General features: G+C 36.8%; 1 long non-coding RNA gene across 1 annotated transcript; it reads left to right on the top strand.

Annotated features, from left to right (window-relative positions):
- Window positions 1-20,198: 20,198 nt before the first annotated feature.
- On the top strand, window positions 20,199-23,534 carry LOC137852982 (uncharacterized). Its single transcript, XR_011094124.1, has 3 exons — window positions 20,199-20,891; window positions 21,027-21,240; window positions 22,531-23,534. It is a non-coding gene; the product is annotated as an uncharacterized lncRNA (long non-coding RNA).
- The last annotated feature ends 1,248 nt before the right edge of the window (window positions 23,535-24,782 follow it).

The following is a 24,782-nucleotide window of genomic DNA, read 5'->3' as shown; positions in this document are numbered from 1 at the left end:
CCCAGTTCTCTGTGGGTTGTCATACATGCAGTATTTGTACACCGTTGCTAAGCTTCCTCCCAGGTGCCTTTGTTTCCTAGGGTCACAGTCAGAATATATGAAAAAAAAAAAAAAAAAAAAAAAAAAAGCTTAAAGTTCATCTTACTTATCCCTTCACCCATACAAAACTTCTCTGTGTAGTATATAACAGTTCCCCTCAGTTCAATTTAATTTTTTTTTCATGCAGTAGGATTTCTGTTTCTTCCCTTGAGAACCTATTTCACAGCCTAACAGAGCAACATCTCCCTTGGACCTTCTGAGGAAAAAAATATTTTCTAAACAAGGGGCCTAGTTCCTCCCTCACATGGGGCTTGCTTTTTCTAGTTCCATTTATTTCCCGATTTTTATTTTATTTATTTTTTTTTTTTTTGGTGAGTGAGCAAAAGGAAAAAGAGAGAAAGAAGACCTCTAGGATTACTCCTGCCTAGATGTCATACTGCATGAGAGTGCCAGGAAGGGGCAAAACTAAACAAAATAAACAGCAATGAGAAAGTGGCCAAAAGACAGCTTGCCTGAACTATCCATTTCTCTAGAGTGTGCGGGAACAAAACAAACTGAAACACAAACCAATTAAAAAAATAAATAGTAAACATAATTAATATAATATACATATAAACAAACAAAAGATAAATAAATAAACAAAACCAAACAAACAAATAAACAAAAAAGAATTCTACGTTGTATCTACCTCCTTGAGCTGTGAAGCAGCCTCCTACCGTTCCCATGCTGGGACAGCTCAGGAGCTTCTCCAATTTACTCTTCAGCTGTAACTACCAATGTCAGGTCACAGGTTAAAATAAAGATCAGCTACTCCTGTAGCTGACAAGCTAACAGGGATCTTGTGGCTGAACTGTGGGGACATTTTGTCCCCACAATGGGTCACTTCCAGAAGCTTTTCCTCATACTACCTTGGTTTCTCTCTCCTCCTTTTTTTTTTGCAGTGACTCCTCCCAGGCCACAGACACCTTCACCCAGCACATTAACCAGCAGCAGTAGCTATACCACTGCTAACAGGACTCTTCTGGGTTGCTTCATCATTGCTGTGGCTTTGGAGTGGCTAAGTAGGGTTCATAGTGGCATTGTGCCAGCAACCCAATGCCCTGAACTAGGGTAGACTTATCCAAGAATATAATTGCTATAGCCAAGGGCACCATGATTACAAGACTCCATATCTCTCTCTCATTCAAATATAATTATATATATAATAAAGCTAAACAGAAATTTATTTTAAGTAAGAAAGTTCTTTGGATATGCTGAACATTAATTTCACAGTCACATCTACGTACTAGCTAGCTCTGTACCTGTTCTGAAAAAGACTGAAGAGTTCTTTACTTGTGTTAGATTAACTGTCCCTTTAGTGAATGATGAAATTCAGCCTTATGTTACAGGAAATATGAGTTAGAACTAAGCTCCTAAATTAAGTGTATATCAAGCTGATAGATGTAGTCATAGATAACCCACATAAGGACTGTGGTTTTCTGACATAAGTAACTCTAAGTTTATGTCAGTAAATGTGAGAACTGTCCTGAAAAATTATTATAGCTCATCTCTAACTTTTATGTAGTTGACTATCACTTGTGTTCAGCCATTCCTATATATCTAAAATATATTTCAGCTTTGAATAGGTGAGCGAAACTTCAGTCTTAGTCATACATAAATATATATGAGAAGTTATTTATGTTCCTGTTGAAGTCTGGTCTAAGGATGAGGATATTTTTTCTCTTTGTTTTAGAGGCTCAGCCACAAAAACCTTCTCAGCTTTGCTAATTAATCTTGCCCCAGCTGCTGACTCCACAGGTGATAAGACTCTCCACTTGTCAGCTAGGAAATACAGCTTCTCTAATAGAGAAAAGTTTCCATCTGTGAGAGTCTTAAAACCTTTATTAAAAGGTTTAAAATAAGTTCTAGGGACCTTGCCTGTGTAACTGAAGAATATGGGAGATTTGAAAAGTTTTGCAGTAGAAACTACTAAAAGTTGTTGTTGTTGTTTTTTGTTTGTTTGTTTGTTTTTTGTTTTTTTTTTTTCTTTTCAAAGCCTAACTTTCCTTTCAAAACAAGGTAGTAAAAACTGCTTAATGTATACATGTATATATTTGCACATGCTATGTATTTATTTACCTGCAGCATCAAAGTTTTCAGTTAGCAAACTTCCTGAAAACAAAACAAAATAAAACAAAAACACAATAACAACAACAACAACAAAACCATTTTCTTACTATTTTGTAATTGAATAGTATGTAATGATAAAGGCTGCGTTACTAGATATGTGTTATTTTTCCATTATCAACCAGAGGGAATGCTTTCCTCAAAGAAATACCACAAGTATTATTTACTACACTTCTGGTAAGGAGAGAGAGTATGTGGGGATTCACACCCAGCAAGATAACTTGATGATGAACCTCAGATAAACCGTTGTGACACTTTCCCTGTATTGATGGAATGTTCTCATTCATATTCCACCTACACTATTCATTAGGAATTGAATACTAGCAAACATCACTTGAGACAGCATTCTGAACTGGCCACTGCCAGAGTGAGCAGTATTGCTCTGTTTTATTCTAAGCATACCAGGAGGTCAGCATATTTATTCCATCAGCTACTTGCTTTGATTGAGGGGAATAACATAATCTGACCAAATCCCTGAAAACCTGACAGCCACAGGGCATGTGGTGACAGCTTCTTATTACAATGGCCATAGCTTCTGGGAGGCAGAAGCTCCAACAGGTGCTTCTTTCTCCCAGAGGTAGCTGCCCCCCATGTTGTTTCTCAGTTTTGCTCCAAATTGCCATGGTGCCCCTTTGTTTCTACTTCCCTAGGACAGGGGGCTGTGGGTGCTCTAATGGTTGGTGCTAGTTGATGCCTGGCTTTGCCTTTCTGCTATAACACTGCTTGGTGATTTATTTATTTATTTATTTATTTATTTCAATAGCTAAGTTCCTATGTGCATAGGCAGAATTAAACCAAGGAGGAAATAGGAGCAGTTAGAATCGATCTTACTACATTACAAAATTTTCATAAAAATAAAAGCAAGCAGAATCTATAGGAAAAGGTTGTTACTGTAAAAGGAGAGCTTAATGTGCTACTTTGAAGATAATGCCATTCTTAATGAAAAGCACAAGTTGGAGATTCTATGGAGAAAAGAGTAATAAACCTCATAAAATAATATCCTGTCAGTCTTCAAAGTGAACCCACAGGAACACTGACCATACTAACTGAAATTAAGGCAACCATTAAACATTTTTTGCTCTATTATGTATTACTCCCAGATAAACAGAGCTCATATCAATGACATCAATGGCAAATTAGAGCTTCCTGCTTTCATACCATAATTGTAAATGCCTCCTTCCCTCTCTTTCTCTTTCTCTTTCTCTTTCTCTTTCTCTTTCTCTTTCTCTTTCTCTTTCTCTTTCTCTTTCTCTTTCTCTTTCTCTTTCTCTTTCTCTTTCTCTTTCTCTTTCTCTTTCTCTTTCTCTTTCTCTTTCTCTTTCCCCCCCTCTCTTCCAACCTCCTCCCTCCCCTCTCCTGCTGCTCCCTATTCATTTGGGATTCCAGGAAAGGCAAATCTCCAGGGATAAATGTGTATAAGATCCACTTCAGTAAAGCGATTAAAAGGGAATTGCTCCATTTCTGACTTTCTTTTACAAAGGGAAACAAACAAAAATAAATAAATTAAAAAGAAAATCACTACAGTATTTATCATTAAGCCTACATGGTGACATCTCTCATCTTTTATATAAAAATGCCTGGTTTATTGAAATAAGTTATCTTTAGTGTATCGTGTAGCAACAGACAAACTTCATAAGGATAACAGGTACAGTTCTCACAAATTCCCCTGTGGTCAGAGTTGAATTCTCTGCACACACATTAAAAAAATAAATAATAATAATAATAATTAGAACAGATTAGAAAGCATTACTTGCTACAAAAACAAACTGGAGAAGGAAAAGAAGAATTCTGAATTAAAAAACAGGTTAACTTTTAAAAATAATTGGTGTGAAAGTGTATCTGTTCACAGTAAGGGAATGAGACTAGCATAATTTGACCAGATGGTCATATTTTAGTAGTAGAAATAATTGGATTATTTGTCTGAGTTTTAGTACACTCATGGGATGGAGAGATGTGGGAGATGTGAATAAATATATGAAAAACAACAGAAGCCTATTTGTAAAGGAAATGTTTAAAATGCTGTAGACCTTTTTCATTCTCCCAGGCTTGACCTCTAAAGTTATTACAGGCTGAATGGAGGATACAACCTGTGCATATTACCAAATATTAATTAAAAGCAGTTTGGGCTGACAGGTGAGAGAAGGCAGGGCGGAACCTCTTCTTCCTAAAAGGAGGATGTATATCTGTTAGACTGGGTCCAGAGGAGGGCCACGAGGATAATCAGAAGGCTGGAGCACTTATCCTGTGAAGACAAGCTGAGAGAGCTGGGGCTGTTCAGCCTGGAGAAGAGAAGGTTCTGGGGAGACCTTAATGCAGCTTTTCTATACTTAAAGAAGGATTATGAAAAAAGATGGAGAACAACTTTTTGCTTGGGCAAATAATGATAGGCCAGGCAAGACTGGTTTCAAATGAAAAGAGGGGATATTTAGATATAAGGAAGAAATTCTTCACTGTGAGGGTGGTAAGGCACTGGCATGGGTTGCCCAGAGAAGCTGTGGATTCCACATCCCTGGAGGTGTTCAAGGCCAGGCTGGATAGGGCTTTGGGCAGCCTGGTCTGGTGGGACACGTGGTCTGGTGTCCATGCCCATGGCAGGGGGCTAGGAGACAGGTGATTTTTAAGGTCCCGTTGAACCCAAACCATTCTGTGATTCTTCATGTGCAGATACAGAGATTATCATGGCTACAGGACAAGGAATGGCAACACTGGACACTGGTAGAAACTATGAGAACCTATAGGCTTTTTCCAGTCAAAAGTAAAATATGGTTAATTAATCCTGATTATTGTTTATTTTCACAAATAGATTCAACAAATAAGTTGAACTTATTTGCACAAATAAGTTCAACAAATAAGTTCATAAGTTGTTTATTTTTTTTTCCATTTGTTAACACAGACACAAAGTTTTCTAGATTCTCTACCCCCTACAAAAAAGATCATGAGCCTCAGGTGTCATTTGATACTGACAATTTTGATGAACAATTTTGATGATTTGATACTGACAACTTTGATGAATCCTCAGACTTTTAGCATAAGATAGATAGAGCACTAAATGTTTATTCTAATGAGATAGATTATTTGAGAAAAGATCATATAAAGCATCAAAAACAAAAAAAAAAAACAGAAATCTTGCACTAGCAGTTTAAAACCTACTGAAAACTATCAGGACACCTCATTTTGCAAATCACTTGGGGCTTCTGAAAGTTTGTCTCAGGTATTATGTCTTTTACTTGTTTGCACAAGGAGAGGAAATGGCTCGAAAAATGTGAAGGTTGTTTTTTGGGATCCAGTTGGGTTCTTTCAAAAGGAAAAGATGACACATGAAAACAATCACCTCCCCTTCAGCACTCACTGTTCTTGTTAATAATTTCTTACTAGCACAAACAGAATTATCTGCTGGGAAAATATTAGAAGCTGGGCACCTTAAACTTCCCTTCTTCCCCCTCTCCTCTTCCTGACATGGACCACTGAAAGTCTTTCTGATCCACATAAGACACACGCATCTTGAGAGATTTTGCTGTGTTAGATCTGTCTAAAAACATGAACAGACTTAACATGATCCCTTCAATGTTCCCCTGGAGCTTTTCAATGACCAGTTTCACGTTTGGCAGTTTATCACTGGATATGAGAACGGTACATGCTCAAGAATGTCTTAAGATTGTTCACCATTATTTCAGGCTCAACCCTGGCATTGAGATTGTAATAACTCATTAAAACAATCTATTAACTGTTGTTTATTCACTAGCAACTCTATGGTGGAATATAATTACTTCATTTGCCACTGTACCTGTGGCATACATGACAGAGCTCTAATTTGTCACTCACATTTTTTCCCCAATTCAGGTAGCACTGTGAATACAAAAATACAGATAGAATACAGTCTGTCAGTTTGCACATATTCTGTATTTCTCCTGCATGAGCACAGCCCTACCTGCCATGGTGAAGTACCACCATCTTTGTTGCACCTCTTCCATGCAGCAGGAGAAGCATGCTGCCCTCACAGCCCCGGCCACCTTCACATCATGACCACTTCAGCTGGTGGAAACACACACAAAGGACACCAAGACCAAATGCCATTCTCTGCTGTTAAGCTTGAGATGGAGCCAGGCAGGTGCTCTTACAGATCCTGTCATCTCACCTGCTTGGCCAAGAGCTACACTTGGCAGGCCACTTCTCTTTCCAGCTCCCAAGACTTTGTATTGTTCTACCAGATGGACCACAGCAGTTTAAAATGGAGAGGAGAGGAGATGACTAGTTTTTCAAACTCCTTTTTTTTCTTCTGACCAAAATCCCTCCAGTCTTTTCAAAGTTCAGATTCAATCTTTAGTAAATTCTTTTTTAATCCCATTTAAGAGAGCAGAGGAAAGGACCTACCATGTAGTTCACAGGAATACATCTAGTAATGGTATATGTGGCTTCATAATACATTTCTACTCCTAAATCACCCAAGAACTGAAGAGACCACTGTGGAAACTGTAAGGCTCTGAGAGATGTGGAAGCTCATTTCTGCAAGGCCTTTTTGCTCTCCAGCATATTTATTCCAAGAAATAAGAACCTCACCAAACCTAAGAAAGAACAGAGAAAACAGGAGAAAGAACAGGGGAAACATGAATCAGGTAGTTATTACAAGTGTGCTGCTGCTGCCACCCACACAAGCAGATTGTTAAAATAGATAATTACTTGTTAAAACACTGGAAGTGAGATGTGTTGCCAAGGTAAAACTCATCCCAGAATTGGAACTATGGACATCTGTCCTGAAGAAATAGACTTTTCAGACTGTAGTTTTCCAGTCACTTGTAATCACTGTGCAGATTCTGGGCAGGGGTGTGGGGAGGGGCTTGGTTCTGGCAGGGCACTACTATATGTTTCATTTTTTTATTTGGGTAACTCAGTTTTTTTGGGTAACTCATTTTTTCATTTGGTACTCAGTATTCTGCTAAGAAGAGGAATCAAGAAGTTCCTGGTTCCTCACCCATGTTGATCCTCACCCAGGATAAGGCCCTTTTTCTCAAGCTGCCCACAATTGTGAATAGACCATCCAAAATTTCTTTCAGCTCTCATTTCTTCCTACCGCAAACCACTTCTCCATCTCCACTGCAAACACTGCGCATAAAGCACATGTAAGGAAGTCCTACTTCTGTAATTATGTCATGTATCATGGACCTGACTGCAACTCAGTGCACATTGCTATCACTGACACCATTTGGCTTCTGGAACCTACAGAAGTTCATTAAGGAGAAGACTAATTTGCCTTATATATCTCATAATAAAATTTTCTTGTAAACTGAATGAACAGAATCAGGTAATAAGAGTGGTCTTCCACGTATGTTTTCATAAGAGGAATTATTTTTATCTAAAATCATTATTTTTATGCTTTGTTGGAAGTAGTTTGCTTAATCTGACAGTTAAATGTAAAATGGATTTCTGTATATGCTTTATAGTTTAGAAGTGTGTTTCTGTAATGGTTTTGGCTCATGCACTTAAAATCTCTACAAAGATTGAATCAAGCTCCTATTTTATTAAGATGTTTAGTTAAAAAAAAAATAAAAATGCAGCAAATACTCATTTCCTAAAACATAAAATTGTAGTTTTAGAGATGGTTCCAGGTCAAAGAAATGTATTTGTTACTATATTAACCTACTACATCTTAACTGACTAAGAAGGCAGTATTTAAAAAAAAAAACATCGCTGTAGCCCAAATATCATTGAAATTTTATGGGTGTAACTATAGTAAGGATTTGGTGTCTCATTTATTTCTCTGCCATACATATGTTTTGCATTTCTCTTAGCTTGAATAACAAGCCTCGACTTCTGAGTTTCATATTCTCATTTGTTGATTTAGTCCAACAATTTTGTGCTTACATTGCAAGACAATTTTTCTTTTAATTCTCTTTCCATTAGAACGTCTAAAAAAAAAATGCTTCTGCGGTTCTAGATTCCACTAAAGACTACATTTATCCAAATTGCTAATCAAAACTGACCTTATATTCCTATTAAAGGTTTGAACTTGCTCCTATAATTGTTCATATTTATGATTCATTTGCTTAATTGTACAGATTAGAGTTCTCCAGGTTGTAATACTTGCCTCAATATTGAAATGAATAGAAAGGTTAAGACAGTTTCATTAATTAATGATTTCCTGGAGAAAAAGAAGAAAAAAATAAACAAACAAACAAAAAAAAAAATAAAAAGAATGATGCTCTAATGCCATTAGGTGGTGATTCATGGGAACTATGGCACATTTTAAATCTTATTAAGTAAATCTCATTAGAAAGATAGATGGATTTGGGTATCAAGTCAGTTTTTTTCATGGACAATTAATTGCTTCTGATAGAACATTCATGGATTTTTACATTTCCATCTGAGCATCTTCAATGGCAAATTGCCTTCACACAGTCCAGATCCCATTATGGGTTTTAAGCCAAGTTAATATTCTCAGAATTTGAAAAAAAAAATGAAACAAAACAAACCACCACCAACAACAACAATAACTGGAAAAACATGTTTGCCATCCTTCTTCCTTACTTTTCATAAGATTCTTTCCAGTATTTGTCTCAGCCCTCTTCACACAATGCCTTCTATATTTTTTGCAGTTTCACTCATGGTCTCCACTGTCCCCTTCCAGTGGTCCTGCCCGCACAGGCTGCAGACAGTTTTTAGCTACCAGTAGCATGGCAGATCAGGAGTTAGGTATATTTATATTGTCTTTGTTAGAGGTGAAAATAAGTACATTTTTTTGTGCTTCTCAAGTACTCTTATTTGAATTACTGCAACTAGACATGGATATTTTTTATAGTATCTATTATGGCAGCATCAAAGCTTTTCATAATATCAAAGATATATCAAATGTACCACTAGAAGGAAAATCTTTCTTCTCTTATTCTTTTAATCCTGTTTGTTTAAATAAAGTAAGCTGTTGGCATGTTCATTTACATTCCATTTGACTTTTATTTGGCACATGCCAACTTTAGTAGAAGAATTTTGTTGTGTACACTAAAACAGGGAAGATTCAGGTTCAATCTATTGTGGAACTCTGATTACTATTTTTTTTTCCCTTTTCCCCATATTCTCTTCTCATAGCAGGATATTAGCTGTACTCCAACAGACCCTGTTTTCAGTGATGAATAGGAAACATGGATGGGAACAAAGAAAGAGAAATAATTCTCTACAGAGATCATAACAAAGATCTCAACTCTCTTGAAAATCTGATTGGCATCCAAGGCAGGTGCCAAGCATGTGTAGCACAAACTCATCCTGGTTAGCATCAGCATATATTTCTGGGAGAAGGATCCATATTGAGCACCACGAAAAGCAGTGCCTGGCCTAGGTGTGAATAGAATGGTTCCTTATTGTTTCTCATGGAAAAACATAATGCTTGAAAACTCAAGAAAAATAACTCACAACTATTGGATCAAAAGGCACAGGAAATCTAATAGTACAGGAATTAACACTTTTTTTTTTTTTTTTCCTCATCCTGGAGTTTTAGAATGAATGTGAATGTAACCTCACTGCTTTTTTTATTCAAAGGCTGCAAGCAGCCACAGGTGTCTGTTCTCCCCCATGAATACATTTGCTATATGGACCTGAGTTTTTCATTTGGCATGGTTAGCAATAAATTTATGATAGTATAAAGTTAGCATGAGGTACAACATCTTGTTATAGCAGACAAACCTCTAAAGACACATCTCTCTAAATATAAATAAATAAATAAATAAAGCTTTTCTATTTGGTCTTGGAGATTGATCCAGGAATTTAATGAAAACAAATGATCATCACTTTGGTTGCTTTTTCACCTGATAGACCTGGAGCCAACCAATAGGTAGTACCTTACATACATGTTTTCAAAATCATAATTAATGATACTATAAATAAAAATATCACATATGACATAAACTCAATACAGAACTCAGAAAAGGAATCTGTATTTTGTTAGAAATCTTGTTAAGCTTTTATTAGGCTGGTATGTATTCAGAAAGAACCTGGTGTGTCAGCTCATGGAAACAAGCAGCTATCTAAAAATACAGATATTTGTTCCGCTCTCTGAATTGTTTTCTCTCTCTCTTTTTTTTTTTTTTTTCATTTAAAAATATAGTATTTTTTTTCTTCAGATACTAGGATTTGAAATTACACTTGAAATATGATGTTAATATGCAACAAGATTCACTTTTCTGCTAATTCTTCTCCAGAAGGAGAGAAAGGCAAGTTGATCTATCACTTTTTAATTCCAAGTTTTTCTTCATATAGTGTCTCAGCTTCTGAGTTTTACTAAAACTTTTTATTAAAACTTTCTGAGTTTTACTAAAACTTTACCATAAAAATAAATAAATAATTAAATTGATAAATAAATTTAAAATGTAGCAACTCCTTGTGGTTTATCGTGGTAACTACAGAAATATAGTGCTCAGAAGGGAGTATTAGATACTGCTGTTGAACACTGAGACGTCAAAATTTTGGCACCTGACTACCCAGGAGAATTTGTAACCCCAGATTTGGCACCTTTTTCATTGGTTGGAGAGCAGTGAGAGCTTGTAGAAGCAGATACACAGAAGCCAATGAGCTGGCTGCAGATTCAGGTAGTGCTAGCCCATAGGAAATTGGAGAATAGGGACTAGGAAATTTTTCCTTCAGAAAGTACTATGTTTCTAATTTTGGACTGGATAGAAATACTCTTCTTTCACAGCCATGAATTCCTTCTTGGACTGAAGTGTCTAAGTCAGTCTGTTTCCTCTCTCTTTTATTTTTATTTATTTTTTTTATTTTATTTTATTTTTCCCCAAAATAGAAGGAAGAGTGGCTGTTGTCCTCCTTCCCTCAAACGTAAATTTAAAAATTCAATGGGCAGATATATACTCAGAGTGATTCAAAAACATGCCAGCTTTGATACTAACCTGGGACAGTTATATGCAGAATCCTCCAGTGAACATATAAATATATTAAAAAAGAAGTTAAGCAGGATAGACAAAACTTACCCATTCCACATCTTAAAAGCCAGGACACCTTTCTGAGTAATGAAATCTCTGTGATCAGGTTACTACTGCAGGCGTGGCTGTGACCTGAAGGTACTAATAACCTTGCTTTCTGCTCATCACTGCTGTCCAAAAGGGTTCAAGTGCTGGTCTAGGGGCACCCTAGGTGGGAGAGTGGGGGTGTTACTGCCAGGATTCCAGGAAGGTGGAGTTGCACGAAAAGCTCAATCAGAGCAGGCTGAAAAAATCAATCTCACATGTGAGAAAAGGTCAAAAATGCTACTTGTTGAATCATGGCTACGTGATAAATCTCACCCATCGCACTTTGTGCAGCATTTATGTGGCTGTGTAGAGGTCCAAAGGAGACAGTGCAGTTGCTGGAGAATGTGCCAGTGAAAAACAAGTTATCTGTGCGTGTAAATGGGGGTAGTGCACGGTTTAGCAGCTGAACGATACCTAATGTTGCATTTAGGGATTAGAAGTGGCTTTTAAGTTCTGAAATCCACCATTCTCTGTTAGATAATTTTCTTATATTTGTGAGAATATAAATAACTCAAAGTAGGTCAGGAGTGTGATTTTCAGAACAGCCCTGCACTGACTTTAAAAGAATGATAAATATCCCAACATCAAACAGGAAAACAGTAGTGTCCTTGGCCTTTCTCAAAATCCCCTGTCTTCAGCAAACTGCAGAGCCTCAGTTTTGGTAAAACTCGGCATTTCTGTGTCTAACAAACACACCTGAAAAATGAGCTAAAATGCCTTCTTTTTGTTTTATTTAAAAGCAATAAATCCATATTTCAATATGCTTTTTCTTCCAGTTTTAATGTAACTTAAAGTCTGACTCAGGAAGTTCTTGTCACATTAAACATTAAAAATTATTACTCACCCAATGACCACTAGCATGAGAATATATATCATTAATTATGAAAATTAATCCATCTGCAATCTGGATGCTGAGCTGTTATTTTTCCCAGTGTTGCCGCAATGGGCTTAAAGCGAATGTTCTCACATGGACCCAGTGGACCAGGTTCTGGAATTACTTCTTTAAAAATACAATCAAAATAAAAGAAGACGGCCACACTAGGAATATAAATTGGAAAGATGAATTCAGTTCATATCACAGTGGATCTTCTTCCAGTAAAATAAATATTTTTTTTTTTTTTTTTTTTTTTTCAGTTAGAAGGGATATCTGCAATCTATAAGAAGCTAAAATGTGAAGAATATCAAGATATGGGGATGGAAATTCTTGTGTTTCCTCTTGTGTTACATATTTCAAAATTATTTTGTTTTTGCCAACCACTGGAAAAAGTCTTCTCCTCATAGAGGAGCTAATTTTAGCCTCACAGAACACATCATTTGCCTGAGCTTAGGGAATTCTGGCAACATTTGTAGGATCATTCAGTATAACAAGCATGCTTCTTTCTTCTAGGGTTACTTAGAAATCAAAACTACCTTCCAAACCTACCTGACATCCTGTTAGAAGGCTTGAGTCACTGGTTTTGTGAGAATGTTCACCATCAACAGTCTGGTATGTACAGATATGTCTGTACGCCAACTTAAAAAACAAGCAATCAGTGTTTCTGTGTGATTTTGTTCACAATTTTTAAATTATTTTCTTGGCAATTTATTGCTTAATTTTAGTATTTAATTTTAGTACTTAAATTAAAAAAAAAAAAAAAAAAAAAAAAGTTAAATAAGTTAAATTTGAGTAGAAAAAAAATATTATACATACTTTTCTCCTTTCCTGTATGTGTGACAATATGCCTAGAAGTTGCAATTTAGCAGACTGAGAGCTTTGTTCTGATAGTTCTTCAGTCAATTTATCTTGGGCTATTAAAACTCTCCAACATGGAATTCAAAGATTTTTTCCTTTACACATCGTAGCCTTGGAGTTTATTCAGTCTCTGTCTGAATTCATTCCTTTTAAAAAGGAAGCACTCTTGGCTAATCATTTAAATAACAGAACGACCACTTGAGTGTACAGAATGCATTTCCAGAAGGAAAGCAGAATTGATATTTTCCGAATCTCTCTTAACAAGATGAGTCAGAATGTAAACAAGTGTTACCAGACTGTCTGTGCTAAGGCTAGCAGCAGAGGCCTTTGTATTAAAATCATTAGCTTCTGCAAAGACCCAAAGAGTCCTAACTGGAGGACTGGGATGTTGTTATGCTGTCCCTGTCCACCTGCCCTTACCAGTTCCTGACTAGATTATTATAAGATTTTACAGCTCTAGAAACCTTATAATGCCACCAATGTAATTAATGAAGTAGTCTCTTAAATGCCTTTTTTTTTTTTTTTTTTTTAAGTCAAATTATTTGTTCAGGCAGATAGAAAAGATACATATGAATATATATACATATATATATATATATATTTCATTAAAGACATGCTCTATGCTGCTGCTGAACTACATGTCATTTCATTTGGGGGACTACAAAGAACAGAAGATAAACAGGAGGTATAGTGAGGCGAAAATAAACTGAAAAACACCACAAAGAGAAAATGTAATTACAAGAGCTTGATCCTTAAGCCACAGAAATCAAAAGTGTCTGTAGCATCCTGGCTTGTCAGTCTACTTTTAGTGCCAAAGCCTTACGGTGTCAGTATTTCATACAGATAAAATTTGATGTTTCTGAAATAAAGCCTTCAATGTTTTATTTGTAAGTAAGGTGCTTGTTGCTTTTTCATAGCATTCCAATGGAGGATTCTGACTGATATTTTAAAAAGCTTTGTTCTGAAATTTTAAAAGACCTTCAAAATGGACTTTGGTAAAATGAACTGAGCTACTCTAATTCCCTGTAGTTACCAGCTGACGACTCAATGCCCACTTGATCATATCACAGAATATATCTCATTTTGCTCCTCTGAGCAAGTTATTTGGTTGTCAAATTCATTAAAATATGCCTGCTAATAAAAGATGTATTCTCTATTGCATATGCAGTCCTATTGTTTGAAGTTAATAGAAGCCTGTTTGAAAACAGCAGTTTCCATAGGAACAGTTTTCCCAAATAAATCTTACATGGAGAAGTATGTCATAAATAATTGGTCCTGCCCTGAGGGAACTGTTAAACACCCAAAGAAAATGCATGGGTAGAGACAGAGAAAAGAAAAGCTATCAGAAAGGCATAAAATGATGGCAAATTGGGAAAAGTACTTTTTTTTTTTTCCCCTCTTTAGAATCCTTCTCAAAGATATATAAATAAATAAATGAATGTTCTAACTCAAAAGCATAAGAATCGTCTGAAATATAAATGTCTTTTATTTATGGAACATTGCTGATATATAGTGTGAGAGTTCATGTTTTACCTCTTAGGATCTTAGTTGCGTTCACGTTACTCTTCATGCAAATCTCCCTAGATTGCATTAGTATTGCATACTGCTTCTTTTTAAAACATAGAGATGTATATGCTTTCAGTATACTTTTAGAATGTAAATTTTAAAACATTATAACAGTATGTAGCATCTTACAGAAAGGATGAACTTTACGTTATAACACCTCAGACTACAATACTGCAGGACAAAAATGTGCTTGCATCCAATAAGTACCCAGTCTACATGGAGAACACAATGTAATTGGCATTTTCACTATCTAAAACTCTTCTAGAAAAAAATAATAATAATAAAAAAAAGTCTGCTCACCTTTTAAAGCCTAGGAGAGTTCAGTGGACAAGTACCAAAATGAAAGAAATACTGGTATTTAACAGTGCCTGTAATATAATAGTGGCCCTCACACAGCTCCTGCTCAAGCTTCTCAGCAAGCAGGTGCCAGGTGCCGCTGTCATCAGCATTCCCATTTATGGGTTGGGACATAAAGGATATAAAAGCACCTGTTTCAGTTGATGCTTCAGGAGCTGGGACTTTGGTTACCTAATTCTGTCTGTATGAATGGAGATAGCTGAATTTTCCTCTTTTCAGCAACAGGCTTGAAAAGCCTTCACTGAGTCACTGTTTCCAAACTATCAGACAATTCTGAGCATAATGTTTGAGTAATTGCTTGTTTTGAATTATATTTTAATTTTGGTTAGTTTCTGACAGCTAATTATAACCTTGGTCTGAAAGCCTCTGCAGCAATGGCCAAGGCAATGAGCTTCCAGCTTGACTAAAAGCTCTGGATAAGATCCACATTCAGCTAACTTCTGTAGACATGTGATTTAATTTCCTGAGCTTTTGTCCTCTGCAGTGACTTCAGGGTGGACAACACAAGGGCATCACTTCATAAAGATGTGTAGCTTGCAGGAATCTCTGTCTGGAGGAAAGAGCATCTCTAATGTGAAGAGCTGAGTTTTCTGTTTCTTAGTAATTGAGCTAAATTTAGGTAGCAAATAATTGAGAAGGAGATGAAACAGGAGTAAAAATATAATTTACCACAATATCTCTCACATCCAGCTGCCAAGGAAATGACTTCTATCTTGCTGCATTTTAAAATAGTGGGTCATCTGGCTAAGTTGTTCGGCTAGGTTAAAATAAATAAATAAATGAATAAATGAAAATCATCTAAATCATCTCAATATATAACTAGATCGTAAATTTTCTGAAGTGATGTGTTATATCCTTCTGTAAACCTTTTCCTTATGACACTGAATAATGACACTAAATAATTGTATGTCTCCTCTACTTATACTACTGAGGCCTTCAATTATATTCTTTTTCATTTGGAAAATTGAAATATTTTGTTAGCCAAAGCTCTAAAAGAAAGGTAAGTTATATCCACTATGTGGTTGAATTATGGTATCCAGTAAATAACTGGCCTCTTAGCTCCTCATTCAGTGTCCCTCCACACTGGAGCCTTCACTTGTTCAAGGCCAGACTGATTTCAATATACCTACATTGATTTATATCACATAAGAATTTGGCTCCACCTGCTAATAATTATTGATTCCTTTTGGTGAAAAAAATATGTAAAAAATATGTAAAATTCTGTCTGTCCCATATGATGTGGGGCAGACAGACGGAGTAGGACAAAGGGCATGTGATGATTACGGTATACTCTAGATGGTGGCATGTAGGACAGTCAATGGTCATGAACTCAGAACCAAGTTCAGATCTGTAGAAATGTGCCTGTGATGTCTTACAGTCTTACTCCTCTGTATCTCACCGGGATGTGTTTTTTGTTTGTTTGTTTGTTTTTAAGTGGGGGTTTGGTGGGTTTTGTTTTCTGTTTGTTTTTGTTTTTCACTGACTGAACTGCTTGCAAAGCCACATACACATATAAACATGACAAATATATATATATATATATATTTAAATACCATCATACCATGATTGGTTTGTGGTATTTACACCACAACAACAGTTTAGAACAGTTTACAACACTAGCTCCAGAGAACAATGCTGGAATGCCTTTTGGAGGCTGTGCATGGGTATCTGGAGCTGTTTTATAGTTATTTCTCATACACACTTCATTTCAAACAAAGTGATAAGGCTTGACAGGGTAATATCTGTTTTTGAATGTGCCACCATCATGGTAGTCCTCCCCAGGAAGTATATATGATATGTAGGACATTTATAGGTAGAGATACGACATGTGGTCTACCCAAAATCTGGTAGAAAGATGGCAGTTTCAGCTGTACCTGACTTCACCTGTACCTGTCTTCACTTTAGCACTGTAAAACCATATTTTCCATTAAAATCTTGCAAGCCTGTGAATACAAGGAGATCTCATAGTACCAGATGATCATAATGAACACAAGAAGCTGTGCTATCACCTGTGATTTGATATAAATGTAGCACAAACTGTTATGTAGATTCTATTATAGTCTTTCCAGATTATGGGCTGTGAAATTGCTATCTCATAAGCAATGCTGGAGAAAGGATAAAAAAGACAGAATTTAAAACAGACAATTTGGTTCTGTCCCAAAACACAGAATTGCTGATAGGAAACAATAACTGTTGCTAAAAATGCTACTGGAATGAGAACTGTAGCATTTCCTCTGCAGGAAATGATTTTAGGAGAAGAAAATACCTAAGCAAATGGCAAAACCCCAAAGCCTGTAAAAACGTTGTTTCTGACAAGGAAACATCACATAATCAAGAAAGACAGTGCTTCCACAGTTACTAATTAAGCAGGGTTGTACATGCACATCTAATGAAGGTGCAGACCTGAATTTGCTCTTTTTGAAACAAAAATTTTGAAAACGGAATTTGTGTGGTCTTTCTTACTTTTTACCCATTTTTTCATTCCCTTTCTCAGTCTTTCTCCCAAGTCACAAACCTGTCACATCCAGAATAGATTCTGATACACTTAAATGTGGTTAGTTAATTTTGTCACTTAAACAGTAATTCCAATATTCACAAAAAGCACTGAAGAAATTCTGCTTCTCCCATTCAGTTGTTTCCATCCCTTAAAACTCTTTAAAAAAAAAAAAAGTGAGTCACACTCATTATTCTCTAGGAATCAGATGATTAAATAATAATAAATGTGCTTTAGGGATTTTTATTTATTTATTTGTTTTCTGGTTTCACTTCACATGTGAAGTCTTTTCTTCACCATAACAAAAGCTAAATACTTCCTGTAAAATTGAAAGGTAGGATCTGCTGTAAGATCCTGATTCCAGGAAGTGGGACTGTGACAACTACCTCAGAGCTGCAACATTATAATAAAATCACAAGTGTTGGAAACACTGCAATTTCTCAATAAGGATTTTGTGTGTGTGTGTATAATGATATTCTTACTTTTCTCAGTGCAGGGCTCAGAACGTGGAAGAGAGGACATCAGAAAGAGATTTCTTCTTGAGCCTGAGAAAGGCATACAGATCCCTTTCAAACCCCATCCCTGCCCTCTTGTTCCTAGGCTCACAGGTGACAAGAGCTTTCCCTGGGGGTGCCTCCTGCCCAAGGGTGGGGGAGGTGAAGACTATGGGGAGTAGGAAGGAGGATTCCCCTTTGGAATGTAAGGAGAAGTGAGTCCCAGATTTCTCATGCCTGGAGTAAGGACACAAGAAGAGATGAACAACTGAAGGTGAATTTGCTGTGACTTACCCAGCCCAGTATAGTGGCCATGCTCACATGCCTCATACTTCAGAACTACACAGAAACCTTTAACCATGTTTGAATACAACTCATAGAGAAAGATCTTATTCTGCTGGCAGTTCATGTGATCCAGCAGGCTGATTCAGTAAGAATGATGCATTTTAAAACCTACATTAAGGATTCAGGAAGATGTTTTTCCTCTTCTTAAAGGAATGAGATGTGTAATTCATGGCTTAACTGTTAAATAAACAAATAAACAAACAAAAATAAATCTATGTATCTATAGATCTATGTATGTATGTATCTATCCATTTATCTTTATAAAAAAGTATGATGAAACCAACGTATGCATTTTTATATATATATATATTTTTAATAAAACAGCAAAGCTGACAGCATATATTTTTATAATTTTTGGATTTTCTGTTCTTAGCAACAGTGGTCTAAAAATAACTTAGCACAATTGATCAGTGCTAATGTTGTAATTACAGAGGCGATTTATTTAGTAATAAGTACAAAAAAATTAGACAGCTACTTGCAATTTCACTCCCTACCCATCTCCTCATTTTTGCTAGAATGCATTATCTGATGGCCTTATTTGCATTGAATAGTAAAGTTTTTGTTGAGATTTTGTAATTTCTTCTCAGTAATACAGGACAGATTTTGTGTTCTTCAAAAGTATTCATTTTTTTTTCTTAGCTAGAAGGTTGGATTATACGCAGTGTCTTCTAGGACTGTACTACAACATTCTCTAGGTTAATTCTGTCTACCAAAAATGTGCATATCTACATTAAAACACTTTTTGAGTGTGTGCTTTTGTTTGTTTGTTTTTTACAGGATTTTTTTTTTCATAATATTGTTGCTAAGCAGAATCACAAATTCCTTTTTAGCATTGACATAAAAGTAGACAAAATGAAAACCAGTACAGTTTCTTTGACAGTACTCTGGCTTTCTAGTGATACTACAGTGAATGTTCTGTAAATAAATAAATAATGAAACTCAAAAAAATAATCCAGTAGCCTAAATCTCTGCCTTAATCAAAGACGACGACTGGATATTGAAGTGAAGAATATATTCACCTAAGACTTTAGCAACAGGAGACTATATTTTTCTGTGTGTGAATTTGGGAAACTGTTTTATCCCTTTTAGAATGAGAGCTGGAATGTAGGGGAAGAAGACAAGGATGAGAGGACTTCTAATCTTTTCTATAGGAATCATTTAATCTAATTTCAAAATGACATTTTCATTTTATAATCATTTTAATATCATGTTTTAGGGACTGAAGTGATCATGATCTGATAGAGTTCATGATTCAGGTGAAAGGGTTCTATCTTCATGATACCTTTTCTGAACTTTTCAATAAATGAATAAATAAATAAATGAAACACTTCAGGGAGACATGAGAAGCTGACCAATCAGCCTAAAAATAGTCTGTTGCTCACTAATATCTATCCAGAAGTAAATTAAAGGGTTTTTATTAATTAATTATTAAAAAATAAATAAATCATATTCCTACACAAATTTGTTTATGCTCTGTTCTGGGAGTAAAAGATGTGCAGGCCACTATTTGCTCAAGTGGCCTGTGATCTGTTCCCCACTGGCTGGAAATCAGAATGGGGATGCCTCTGCCCCCATCCCTCCCAGTATAAGGTGCAATTTATGCACACAGAATCGCCATAAAAATTCAGATATCATTCCTTCCCAGATCCACTTTTTACTCTACTCTATCCTTGGTATTTTAACAAACTTCCAAATTAAGTGTCAATATATTGAATTTCCCAATTAAGAACAAAAACAAACAAACAAACAAACAAACAAACGAGATCAATCACTTAAGGCGAGATCATGTAGTCCAGAGAATCACAGCAACATTTTACCTTCATCTGATCCCTGGAGAGTTGGGGCAGCTGCAAGATGTGAAATGCTTTTAACTTTCGAGGAATTCACAACTGTCCTTGATGCACTAATAGCAGGGGAGCAGGTGGCAATGCAATTGCTTTGAATGGTTTTATAAGGCATGCCTGTGTGACTGGTTCATGATCCTAATTCTGTAGGTCAGGATCAAGGAGGAAGAGTGGCTTCTTTCCATCACCACCAGGCTGTCATCATGTTATAAACTAAGTGGTGGAAGGAGGTCAACAGCTAATAAATCTTATGAGCAGACTCACTACTTTCAGACAGCAGTCCCTTTAGAGATTGCTGCTGTCATTTTCCCTTTTCTTCTCCCCTATCCTCCCCAACCCCAGTGAACCTTTACATCCTCAGAAGTGTTTGGCTTTTGCTGGCCTCTGGCGAAAGGAAGATGCTAGGTTTTGAGTAGGGAGCTTCTGCAGTTGCCAGTTAGTCTTTGAGAGACTAAAAGATATCAGAGAAAATTCATTGCCAGATTTTCTTAAGGGCTCTGAGATAAAGCTTCAGATTAAAGACAGGACTGTGCAATTATATGATCTTTTTGAAGAGAATTTTTCTCTTTGATTAAATTACTGAAAGGTTATTACATTAAGAAAATGGTGCCATTTAGCTGTCCTCTCTAAAGGTGCTTTAGATCTAGTTGTGAAAGAGCTGTATTACAGAGTCTATTACTGTATTGATGGATGTGTTCGCAGTGTCAGGTTCACTAGTAACTCTGCTGAGACTCAGCTGAGAAGCAGCCTAGAGACCATCACTTTATGTATTTTATTGATTCCCCTCTTGTGCAAAAATGATCAGGAAAGTGCTAGTAAGAGATTGTACAGAGGACAATTAGCACAAAGGTATTTGTGGAATCTTAATCATATACTGTTAACGTCTTTATGTATTTAGTAGTAGTTCAATATGTTTTATTGTTGCTTAGATTTCATACTTTTTTACTGAAGTATTTCCCTTTCACTTTGCTATTTGTACTGCAGAGGCAGTGTTAGGCTGCTTCTTGTTCCAGAACAAAGAGCCCCTAAGACAGCTGGTTTGAGTGGTGACAGCCAAAGAACCACTGTTTTCCACAGAAACATATGTAGCTAAGTGACATCTATCTACTATAGAAACTGTACTGCTGCCTTCCAGAGACTCGTGATGACAGAACATGACAAGATTTCTACACTTCAGACAGTGTCCCAGAAGAAACAGGTATATGAAAAGGCTTGAAAAGAGATTACTGCATCTGTTAGGACAGAGTACTGTACTTCACACAAAGACCAAAGGATGGCTGAAGAAGCCATGCTTATTATTGAGCAGGATGTACTGAACTAATACTATAAGTTGTAGTTCTCTAAATCACTTGTTTTCCTATATTTTCTATTATTTCTGTAGTACAGAGCCTCTACAATGTGTTGCAGCTTGAAAATCACTAATACTATATCTGTTTTCTCAGTTAACATATATCTGAGACAAAGGTAAAAATTTCTCAAAAACAACCTCAGGTGGCATCATGTAACAGCCTTATGTGGCATCATGCAGACTGAGAGCAAGGAGGTGAAGAGTACTCTGTGTTACTGTTCACCCCAGCACAACTGGTCTCAGAAAGAATTGCATTTCTGACAATGGTAGGTTGACAAAAGCACCAAAGATGCTCTTGTGGTTTGATCTCATGTCTATGAAACAAACAAACACAAACAAACAAACAAAAAACAAAAAACACAGGCAACCAAACACAAATAATGCAGGGAAAGGTTAACATTTATTCCATCCACCTTTCTAATGGAAAAGAAAACATTCTATTCTCAGTCTCATGTCATATACACTTTTGATTCATTTCTTGAAAATGCATAAACTTTAGAAAGTATTTAAATACAACTCTCATCTAGAATAATTTCTTAAGAACTCCTCCAGTTTACCATCACAGAGGAAAAATGTCTGTGATCAGTGGCCCACTAAGACCCTCAAAATTAACCCCTTTGCAGTCTACATGCTATAGTAAGAAGAATAGCCTTCAGGGCACTCAGCATTTCAGCTGCTAAAAGAATTGAAATGCATCAAGACTGTAAATATGGAAGGCAAGGAGCTGCAGTGGTTTCATTGTTTCCTGCTGTCCTGGCAAGAGACAAGGTGTTTACCGGTACTGAAGAAGTGCAGACCTAGCTGTTTCAAGGGTAATTTCTGCCTGGGCAGGTTTGTCCACAATAATTTCAGCTGTAGAGATCAGCTGATCAAAATATTAACGCAGAAAAGTAAAGGCACCTTTATGAGGAATATCTGGTCCTATCTTAGTATTTGCTCAGGAAGTGCAAGGAGTTGCAAGAAGGCAACAAAAGGACTGCATAGAAGTAGCAGCTGGAATCTGGGAGTGTGTGAGGCTGTGTGCCTCCTTTCTATGGGTCCTCTCTTCCCCAGCTAACCATCCAGAAGGCAGCAGCTAGTGGATGTTCTGTCAGGATGTTCTGTCATATTTTGTCGTTGGTATCTGACATATTTCCACAGGACTTTGGAAGGTGGAAGAAGCAAGAATGAAGAAGGTGAACCAGAAAGACCTTCAGCATCTGCAGGTCAAGGCAAGATGCCAAATGGCTCAGCTGGGGACATATCCAGGCACTCGCACACTTCTAGTACAGCTCAAACAAAGCCTGAGGATCTGGAATTTTGTGCAAACATGCAAGGGATGTATGGGCAAGGGTCGCAGATGAGGGACAATCAGGATCTGCTGGTGCCCTCTGGGTATCTAATGTACAGTATGCCTTGCCACCTCAGCTTTCAGAACTGTGAGTGACTCATTCAGTGAGTGATGGATTAGAGCCAATATTACCAATTCCTTTGCGTAACAAAACAGAAGTAACATTTTTGTTTTCCAGGAATACTTTCTGTGTCTTATGTCATTCTCTAATGAAACTTCAAGAACCTAAATTTAAATATTAAGAAATGTTATGTTAACTGTCCATATACCCTGTACAGTCTGGATTATGTATAATTCCTTGTTTAAGATTTTGGCAATTTTTCCGCTAAATACCTGGCTCCTAGCTGAAATCTGCTATAGCTTTGAAAAGACAATGAAGCTAACCGAAACTGTAACTTCAGAGGCTCTAAGCAGAACCCGGTGCAGTGACTACTGCAGAGGAAAAGCAAGCAATGACAACAGCAACTATCAATAATGACCATCTAAGGGACTCCAAAATGAGTGCCCACTGCTTAAATAGGGCAGTCACTGGCCTAAGACAAGGATTAGTTAAGCTTTATAGAGAAGGTGAGATTGACTGCAGGTGTTTGCAGCCACCTTGACTGTTTCAGGCTTTGTGCTCATTACAACCCCATTGCTCTCAGCATCTCCAGGCTGCAACAATAACAGACTTTCTCTGACTCTGCAAGTCTGTGTCTGTGTTGCTTGCAAAAACCCCTGCTTTGGTGTGAAGTCAGACCTGTGAGAATATATCTGGTATATTTCTGAATTCATGAACATAACCGCACTTACTGTTGAGTTGAGTGCACAAGTGATCCCTGTACTTGCATGCCACATAGATACAGACTAATCGTAGATAACACAGTGGCACGTGGGCATAAGGTAGGTACTGTGGCTCTCATAAATCATCCAAGTGCTCTTGGATAATATGTGTTTTTATGTTATTTGGTACCATATATGACTAAATACATACAATAAAAAAATCATCCACTAAATGAAAATTGACTACAGAGCCGGTTGAAATAATCTTCAGTATATGTTTTTCTCCTCCCTCCTTCCCTTCCTCCCTTCCTCCCTTCCTCCCTTCCTTCCATCCTTGTGTGTTCTTTAAAATGTTCCTGTAGCACAGCCCAGACCTGGGAGGGATGTGATGTATATGACAAGTAGCTCGTTGTGAACGATGGGTCAGGTAGAATTGAGAGCTCTGATTCTATTACCTTTCAGGGTCACTGAGCTACAGGTTTTGTGGAAAACCCTGCACATCATACCACTGGAATTATAATTTGAATGAATAAAGGTGGAAAAGGTATATACAAAGCAAACAGATAGAGTATCTAAGTAATATCTTTCTTACTGAACTAAACAAAAAAAAAAAAAGAGGAAAAAAAAAAAAAAAGAAAAAAAAAATTAAGAGTCACACTCTGGAAAGTGTTTTACCACTAAAAGCATATGGTTCATCGTATCTATGTTGGCTGAGGCAGCAGAGACAAGCATGTAGAGAGGAGGGAGAGCAAACTACAACCAGTACAAGCAGCATCCACATTTTTACCATGAATTACGTGTTTTATGGCCCTCAGAAAACACTGAACTGTCTCCAAGACTCACGATTTCAGATTCCCACCCCAAATTGCAGGCTAAGGAACAGACAGTCAGACCTGAGCAGGGGAAAATGTTAACCAGAACATATTGACTCTGAAACTCCTTAGCTATGAACAGGAACATGCATGGTTTGTGACCAAGGAGCATCAGCATCTACAGGAGTGTTGTTATCTGCATAGTCCTTGACAGAGTGCATTTACTGGGTTTAGGCAGCGCTCAATACTTGCCATTAATACTGTTTATGCAGTGGAGCAGGGCTCTAGCAGGTAGATATTTTCCATCCGGAAACATCATACCAAGAATGTAGCTGGCCATCCCTACTCCTGTACTGTCATTTGAGGTCCCCACGCTTTTTAATTGATTAGGTTTTAGTTCACTATGAATAATTAAAGGCGTCTAAATAACATGTCGAACAGTCCTCGTGTAATCAGATGCTCTGAGTCACCTTTTGGAGTGCCTCAAA

Source organism: Anas acuta, chromosome 3 (genome assembly GCF_963932015.1).
Source record: "Anas acuta chromosome 3, bAnaAcu1.1, whole genome shotgun sequence".
NCBI lineage: Eukaryota > Metazoa > Chordata > Aves > Anseriformes > Anatidae > Anas > Anas acuta.
The sequence above is the reverse complement of the archived record's forward strand: the minus strand, read 5'-3'. Positions and strand labels throughout refer to the sequence as shown.